Raw genomic sequence first — 9,567 nt, forward strand, 5'->3', positions numbered from 1 at the left:
GATACCATGGAATGCGTTTGAAAATTCCTAGGCATTTGCTTTTGATAACAGCAAAAATTCACAGCCAGCCATTCTAGTTTGCTCTCCATTCCCCAATCTCACACCATTGTACTGGTAACTAAATATATAAGCATATTTATATTTCAGAGATGAAGCAAATTTGCCTAATTAAAATTTAACAGCTTACATAAATATTTAATGTAATAATGCTTACATTAAAGGCTTTCCTATCTCAGTTTGCAACATTTTAAATAGGAAAAAAACATCTAGAAAATATTCAGGTCTATGTTTCTGAAAATATTTCTTTGGAAGGAGTATTAAAATAATTTCCCATGTCTTTGCAAGAGAAGAATTTATTATCATTTAAAGTTTGCTATTTTATTCATAATTCCTTTTGTAGATTCCAAGTTTTCAAGAGCACATTACGCAGCATGTACATGGCTTTTTTTTTTTTTTTAGTCTTAAAGATAGTCTATTTTCTGTACTAGTACATAGGAAACATAAGTAAAAAAGACTGTATCTGCCGGTAATTGGAATGAGATATCAGTGACGATTTAAGGGAAGTAAGCATCTTGATACATGAGCTGATGAAGAAGTAGCTATTATTGGGGATAGCATACTAATCACATTCCCCTTTATAACCTTTTATCAGCCACATAATTTTTTTGAGCTACATATAAGTTGATTAAACAAACCAAAATTTCATTAGCAATTTCTCCCAGGTTCCTTTACGTCTGCAACTTTTTACTTAACCACGTTTAGTACTTCCCAGAAATTACTTTCTGTTTTTGGAAGCATTGGCTTTGATCAGATCATCAAATCAGATCAGATTTGATCATGATGGGGTGCTGATCAAAGTTTAGTTGTTTCATATCATTCCCCCATTTCTTGGATCAATCTTTCTAAATGCCATGTGTTTTGTTTCTTAGCACCATTATTTACCGAATAAATAGTAGAACCTAAAATAACGGAACTGAAAGAAATATCAATGATTATTTTCTTTCAAGTCTCACACTGTATAGACACTGTGAAAATCTAGTGATTTTCTAATATTTATCAAATGTCCTGAGAGATGTCAATAAGGTTTGAAGGAAAAGAACTTTATGGTGCAGTTGCTTCTTGAAGATTTGCAACATATAGTAGCATACTAAATGCTCTGAGAAATCCTGCACAAGGAAATCAGTCTTTGTTTAATCCAGTTTTTCTCAAATTTATTGGGCCACAGAAATCCTTTCCTGCACTGGGAAGCTTTGAAGTGCTGTGGTCTCTTCAAACACAAGTACCAGCAGTCTTCCTTATACTTTGCTGCCATGTCTATTTATCATGTATGTGACTTGACTATTGATCTAGTCTGGTATTTGTCACATCCAGCTGGCCTCATTCATCTCCGTTCCGTCACCACTGCTGGAATGACATCCCTGCTGGTCACTGACATCTCATTTCAAATATCATCAGCCGTCTTCTTGGCTTGTAAAAAATGGAGAAATATGGGAAAGGACTAAAACCATGACTCCCATCTGCTTTTGCTGTCACATTGTCACTTCAGACTGTGTGTCACTGAGAACGTGATGAGCATACTCTGGGCTGTGAATTAGAAGGGCTGGGTCCTACACTCCCCACCTACTAACCATCTGGGACCAGTGGCGGAGGTGAGCCAGAGATTACAATCCCGAGAGGTAGAATTTGCCGGTGATTAGATCTCCCGGTGATCCATCCCCAAGACCGCTGATTTGTATCTCCTGTTTTATGTGCTGTCTGCTGACCTCACTTTACAATCGAGTTGAAGTCTGTGTGGGTGGACCATGAAACTAAGTTTAGGTCCTGCAGCCTGTCTTAGACTGTGGCGTGGGGAAGGGGTGGGGTAGAAGCTGAACTTGTACTGAACTTGTCTGCTTCCTGTTCAGTTGTATGAATGTGGTGTCCAGCAGAACACATACACACACACACACACACACCCATAAACTAAACCCAAACAAAACAAAAACCTTTCCATTGAGACTTGAATGGCTGATTAAAACCCAGCCTGTCTTGCTGCCACCAGAGCTTCCACCAGTCAGTGTCTGTGTACGTCCCTGGGGTGTCCTCCACTACCTGTGGACAGCACAGGCAGTGTTCGGGAAGTGGCCAAAAACCGAAGGTAAAGGTGTGAGGGATAGGGAGATCCTAACAGTGGGTGCTTACATATTCCACTGAGTTACCCTGCTCGCCCTCTTTGTCCGACCTATGAAGGTCCCTTCCACTACTCTCTGCTGTCAGCGTCAGACAGATATCTCTCCTACTGCCATTGCTCTCCCGGAAGTCTCCACGAAAAGCACTGTCCTGATGTCTCTGTCGGGGCACCGGCATGACTCAGAGATCACAGCCCTTCTAAATCATGCAGCTAAGTACCCTTCAAAGCACGATCAGGCCCTTGTAACTCCATTTGAATGAATCTAGCTAGGAAGTATTCATTGGAGAGTTTCTTCTTTTTTTTCATTTCTTTTCTCCCATTAATGAGGAAATTATTTTAAGCATCGTTTTTAAGAACCAAAGAAACCAGGGTAGGAATAAAAATAGCATTCACATATCACTATTTGGGAGCGAAGTGGAAAACGTCAAAAATTACAGGTTGTATAAACACTTTGGTCATCTCTGATGTTGCGAAATCTTACTCTGGTTCACAGGCAATGCTGAGGGCTGTGCTCACTTGCATGAGCTCGTCTCAGGGCTTGCCGTCTTAGAAATACCACCTGCAGAACTGGTCTCGATGGGCTGTTCGACCATAGGATTAAATCGTCTGATTGCTCTTCCTGTATCCTCACACCAGCTCAGAGGTACCTAGGCACTCTCTGACAGTGTCTTCTTTCCTTCCGGTCGTAGAGTAAACAAAAAGGCTGTGGAAGCCTTCTTAAGTCTGTGAGTGCTCTGGACACTATGCAACCGCAGCCACGGAACATGGAATCCGATATGGGATTTCCCATTCAAGCACTTCCTCATCAGATGGAGGGAGAGGGCCTGCTAATCCATCCCTTAGTCTGGCTTTTTTTTTTTTCCCTGCTATCATGTTATTAGCTGCCTTACAGGTAGCTGCTCTGGTTTCCCTCTTCCTGGCTACTGACTGGATTGTGCAATCAGGCTCTTGGTCTACGTCTTTGACATTTGGCAGTGCGCATAATGATTGAGACTAGGAAACATCAGCTTTCTTTAGTCTTTCAGTGATAACATATTGAAATTCTTTCCTATATAACACATGTGTTTGGAGGTTTCTTTCTCCTCTCTCCCTTCCTTCCTCCCTTCCTTTCTCTCTCTTCCTTCCTCTCTCCCTCCCCCCTTCCCCTCTTCCTTTCCCCTCTCCTTCCCCCCATCCCGACTTCCATCCCTCTCCCCATCCCAGCTCCTTCCCCCCTTCCTTCCTTTCTTCCTGCATTTGCTCATGCATCTAGTAGTATGTAGTATGTTGTTGTGCGGGTGAAAAACCTGCATCTTCCCAAGTGGAGCAAGAGGAGGTTTGGGACCTAGAAGGAACTCTTCTTCAGTTCTATGTGGTGCCCTTTACTCAATTACCATGAAAAGAATGGAGTGAGGCAGGGAGTGACAAAATCCAAATGGTGTCAAGAATTCCTTCAGTTTGCATGAGGAAAATGTGCTTTTCCTTAAGAAATAGTTGAGATAAAACCTCAGATATGGACAGGAACAATAACAATGAATGAGGACCCGGTTCTCATCATAGCTTGTAGTATCTGCTTCCCTTTCCTGCATTTTTGAAGAGAAGGGTCCCTAATATTGCCTTAAAAGCCAACAACATAATTAAGGCGACACTTATATTTAGGCAGAATGGTGAAAAGACGGTAGATGTTGAGAAGGAGAACCCGGTTTGTCTTCAAAGTCTAGGAAAAATTCTTTAAAGCATCATTCTAGAAACTGATGTTGGAGAAGCCCAAAGTCTCAATTTTCTAGTAGGATGGCAAAAGTGCTGGGTTCATATTTAGGAGACAAAGATTCTAGTATTGGATTTGCCACTGGGTAACTGTAAGACTCAGTTTTTTGTTTGTGATAAGGAGGGTCCATGGGAATGAACTTTAAGATTTCTGTTATCTTTGTTTTTTAGCATAACCTCATGGCTATGTGGTAAATAGTGCTTTAAGAATTTTGAGATTCTTTTTTTCTCACTGAGAATCTATATTGTTCTTCTAGCAAACAAGTTGGCATATTTTAGTAAAATATTAATATTCAGGACAAAATAAAACAGATCACCATTTCCTCAGAGATTGGAATTGCATATATAATATTTATGCTGCCATACTTTCTCATTTCAGATGGGATTGAGGGTATGAATATTTAAATGCAAATGGCTCTAAATCTTAATGGAAAGTTCCATGCTAAAAACCTTGTGAAATTTTGGGTGCTAATGAGAATTTAAGCCAGAAAAAGAGATCCAGGAGACATGGATCAGTAAATAATATATAGATTTATAACTCTTCGGCCACAAATGCATATTTGAGCATACTTACCTAAAACGATATAAACATCAAATTTTTTAAAACATTTGTTCTTTACTTATCACTAAATATTATTCTGCTTCTGATACTTTTGTTCCCTTTTAGTTCGCCGTGTATAGAAACTAGCACACAGAAATTTTTCTGGAATTGCAAATTTGCTTTACTTAAAATTCAAGTATAATGAAATTCACTTTTATATACCTTTTCAGTAACCAAGAGAATTTTGGTTCCAAAATATATTAATTGCAGAATATAGAAATTATTCCTATAAGAGCTGAAACACATGCTTTCCTGACTTTTCTTCCTTTGGCTTCAGAGCTCTGTGAAGCTGACTCCTTGTTTTGCTAGCTATTTCTGGGAGTCCCAAAGGGGGTTTGTATATGTTGTGCTTGATTTCCATGAGCCTCCCTAGATTTTTATCCTCCTTCCTGCTTCAACATTTTCTTCCTGCATATCTCCATATCCACCCAAAGCCACTGAACTGGGTACTGTGGGACCCGTGTTTTATCGGGAACTGGTTTTACTGAACGACTAGAGACCAAAGGTGTGACAGGGAAAGGTGTCCTGTTGTAATGTGATGTGTCTGAGAGTATTTTTCTTCCCTCTTCGTGTTACTCTCTGTTGAACAGGCATAAAATCACTGCTGTGTATCTCCCAAAAGAACTCTTGGTAAAACAGATTTCTAGCTTCTTATCCCAAGTGCTACCATTCTCCAGAAGACCCAGGACAAATCTATTGGGAGTAACCGCCACACTAGAGTCGAATTGTCTCTTCCCTCTGGCAGCTAAATCACTGTCATACCTAACTCTTCTAGAGTAGAAGGCTTCTCAGGTTCTCATTATGTGGATTTCAGGCAGACCTCCTCAGCTCACAGACACGTAATGTTAACCTATATCGGATACTCTTTGGGGCACACAACTTAGTTGCAGTTTGAAGTCCCCTTCCTCTACAAGCATAATTAGGGAAATAAAAAAGATGTTGGGAACTGTAAAATGTGGTAAAACAGCCGGCAGAGGAATGGGTTTTTGCAGTAATGCTTTGTGAAAGATCAAGAGAGTTATGGGAGTATTAATCTCCACCCTGCTGTAGGGCCATCTGGGATGAGAGAGAGGAAGTGTTTGAGAGGGATAACTTGAGCAGAGGGAAAGGGAGGGAGTGGAAGGCAGGATGTATTGGAGGTGGACCCAGAGTATAAGAGTCAACAGTTCTTGAGTTTTGCAATTATAAAAGCATGAACGATACACCATTTTTCATTTATTGATAGCCGAAGATTCAAGAAGTGATAATTCTGGAAAGGGGATGGTAAGATGAACTCCCTCTTTCACAGATGACATCGCTTTGCTTTATAATTCCCCTTTTCTTTCCATTTTCACTGGTCCCGGTTTTCTAGAAGTTAAAGAAGATGAGGAGTAAGATATTCCCAATGCAGTTTCCTAGGCAGGAATTTAGGTCAGGGCTTTATGAAAGCAGAGACTTTGTCTTGCCCTTTTCATGTATTTAGCAGTACTTCATGAATGGTGACATATCCATAGCTGGGAGACATATTAACTGCTTTTCACATGTGGGCATGTGTGCTGCTTCTACTTCTCTGCAGAAGGCACTTGGAGCCAGTTCGACTCAATTTCTTGACAGCATTTAGACTCTCGGGAACACATTTCTCTTTAGACTTTTGGCTTTAACAGAACAAAGTAGAGAGCGATATGCAGTGGCCAACATTAAATTGTCTGTGATTAAATAAGTGAATCCACAAATACCATTTTCCAATTATTAAAAAAAAAACTGTTTCAAAAATTTATCTTCAGATATAATTCAGAAAGAGACAGCTGCGCCTTTGTGTTGGGAAGGAAAATGTTCTGGTGTCAATCAAATGACACCAAAGGGTTTTTCTTACGCATTTGAAAATAATTTTGCAAACTTGCTTAGTTCATTAGTTGAGTTCCATATATGCTCGTGAGTGAGAAAAAATCAGAAATGCATTAAATTTTAATGAATGGATGAGAAAGGGAAGGATTCCAAGAGTAAATTGTAATGTGAGTTTTCTGCATTTATCAGAGAAGAACATTTATTATTTCACAAATAGAATCTTTGTAACTTTATTTTCATGGCAATGACTAGGCATGGAGAGGAAATTACACTATTTGAAATAAATGAGCCCAAAGATATCATCACAGAATCTGCATGGTACCATATTATTCCCATGTCTATTTGGGAAGGTAAGAGAAAAATTGCTCTGTACTTTGTGTCATATAGCTGAGAAGCAAGGAAGAGTCTTAGGTTCTCCTGTGATTTGTACTATATAACCTAAATATTTGTTAGATATTTAGAAAATGAAGATGTACATAGATCAATTCTTTCTTTTAATCAGGGCATTTTTGAAGGTCCTAGTCCCACAGCAATAAGAATGCAACTATTTTTACACGGTTCCTCCATTTTCCACGTGGATTTGTTAGAATTTTATGAGCATGATTCACAGCTCTACCTGCATGGATTTATTGATAATTCTTTTGGCTTAAGTTTTTGCCCAGGAGCCTGGGAAGCACACATTCCCAACCAATACTCTGCTGCTTTTAAACCTTCTGGTTCAAGGTAGAGACGCTCTTTGACAGTGAGAGTTGCAAAGCCCTTCACGAAACCCGGCCCTCAGGAGATCACTTGCTTCTCCTTTGGGAACCTCCGAGATAAGGCTGGGGCTCTTGTTGCTATTTTACCTTCTCAAAGGCAAATGCAATTCATAGTCACTGTCTCCACTTCCTTAGTTCTTCCGTCCGCAGAAGGCTGCCTTCACAATTTGAAATCACTCTACAAAGGTCACTCCATGACCTCTCAATGGCCAAATACAGGATTCTCTTTAGTCTTGACTTCTCTGCATCACGGGATCGCATCCTCATTGAAACCTCCTCCTTCCTCTTCCACAACCCCAAGGTATGGATTCCGCCCCCTCCCCCGCCCGTCTACGTTTCCAATTCCATTTCCCTAATGGGTTCTGTATTCGCAGACCTCAAAATGCTTACAACTCTAAGTGTGATCTAAGGACAAGCAGCATCAGTGATGCCTGGGAGCTCTCATTGGAAATGCAAAATTCAGGGCACGTCCCAGCCGGACTGAGTCAGAGTCTGCGTTTTGATGAGACGACCCGCCCCAGGTGACGCATGTGCAGATCGGACTTTGAGAAGCACTGGTCTCGATGATGGGGTCCTCTAAGGTTCTGCCCTCTCTCCTTTTCTCCCTTTTCCCAGACAACCACTTCTTTGCCAGACTGTAACTTTTACATCCTTATGACTTTCAAGGTAACTCCGGCTAGATGTATCTGAGTGCCAGACATTCATTTTGATTTGCTTAACTACTTGCATATCCCTTAGGCACCATGAGCTAAATATGTCTAATATTGAACTCATTTTCTTTTACTCCTCTCTCTGCCCAAGCACCCAAGCCAGAAACCTGCTATTCCCGACTCTTCTTTCTCCCTCCAGTGCTTGAATAGACTAATAGAGAAGCAGTGGAGATAGAGAATCCCCTGGGAAAATGTGAAATTAAATGCTCCTCTTTTATCAAAAATCAATTCTCCCCTACCTCCCACTCAAATAGAGATGGGGTGGAGGTGGGAAGGTGGGGAGGTGGGGAGGTGGGAGGGTGCGGGGAAGGGACATTCTGTCAAGGTCAGCTGTGAGACCTGGTTTGCGTGGCTTTCATGGCGTTTGGAGAAAATGGGAGAGCATGAAGTATTTTCCATCTGAAAGCACTTGCAAGTTTGGCACAGCCTCTCTCTTTTCGTTTGTTTTTAATAGTTTGAAATCAGAGTAGAGGGAACGTTGAATCCTAAACAAGTCAGTTCAGAGTGGAAGTGGAGGCCCTTTCCTCAAGCAAGACAGGGCAAAAATATACACATCCTGGTTTGCCTTCTGACTGCTATTAAAAGGAAACCTCTGTTGTACTTGGAAGTTCACCAGATGTTGGCCTTTCTTTATTCTTAAAGGTACATGCTCCCAGGAGCGAAAGTTTATTTTAAATAATGTCCTGATTCAGGATTTTAGTTGCCCTCTGAATGACATCTAGAGTTGGGTTAATCTGTTTGTAATTAGTTGAAATTACATGTGTGGGGTCAGAGATGGCTTGTTGCCTGTGAATATCGGGCATCCCCTCCTCCTCGGTGACAGGTTCCTGATTTGCTCTGAGGTGGCCTCTACCCTGCGATTGTCAGCGTGATGAGCAGATCGCCTGAGCAAACAGCCTCACACAGAAGATTCTCTGCCACTACCACCCCCTTCCTGCCACCCCATGGAGTGAGCACCGCCTTGGGAGCAGTTACCCCTCTGACCAAGCTGTTACTGCTTCATATCTAGTTAGGAACCCCAGAGGAGAATGCTAGCTCACCAGCGAGGCTTCCAATGCTGCCCTGGAGCCCTGGCACAGTGAGCAAACCCAACTTCCATACCAGTCTCCTGTACTAGCCTCCCCTTTATAGTGGAAAGGGGCTAGAAAGCCAGCTAGCCTCTCTCAGTCTCTTCCTATCATCATTCACCTGTATTGTGCGAACACAGGCCTTTGCTTTCTGGACTAGATAACTAACCACCATCTGTAACACAATTTATGTGGGGAAAATGTATTTGGCACTCCAGACATCTAATTTACAGAGCAACATTTGCAGCATGGCCTATGTGTGTGAGTGGATGACTGCCAGGGTATGTGGACTGAGATGAATCAGGACTCAAGAGCCTCCAAATGAAAAATGGATTTGATTCCTAAATATGGCTGTGACTATGCATAGGAACGGATTTAGAGAAGCAAAATCCATAGATGGTTGAATTCAGTGAAATTAAAAAAACAACACAGAAAACCAACAACTAACAATTTAATGGAATTCAACTATTTCCTCACCCACCCACTTGGCTGAAACCAAAGTGGTTTTATCTAAGGCTCCAAGATGTCCTCAGATCGAAATGTAAATCAGGTCCCCACTGAATCACACATGCATCCCCAGAAGTACCCCTGCATCATGAGTAAGGAGATCTCAGTTCTGTGTTCTTCCTGTTTTCATATAGAAATTTCCATAAGAAATAACAGAAAAAAGTGTCTCAAGTTTGCCACGGCC

The 9,567-nt window shown here is 41.3% G+C and overlaps 1 long non-coding RNA gene across 1 annotated transcript; it reads left to right on the forward strand.

The window, feature by feature from the left end:
• The first annotated feature begins 2,702 nt into the window (after positions 1 to 2,702).
• On the forward strand, positions 2,703 to 8,531 carry LOC116587770. The gene is made up of 4 exons (XR_004284633.1): positions 2,703 to 2,791; positions 5,709 to 5,780; positions 7,235 to 7,400; positions 7,474 to 8,531. It is a non-coding gene; the product is annotated as an uncharacterized LOC116587770 (long non-coding RNA).
• Positions 8,532 to 9,567: the final 1,036 nt, after the last annotated feature.

The sequence above is a fragment of the Mustela erminea genome, chromosome 4 (assembly GCF_009829155.1).
Source record: "Mustela erminea isolate mMusErm1 chromosome 4, mMusErm1.Pri, whole genome shotgun sequence".
Taxonomy (NCBI): Eukaryota; Metazoa; Chordata; class Mammalia; order Carnivora; family Mustelidae; genus Mustela; species Mustela erminea.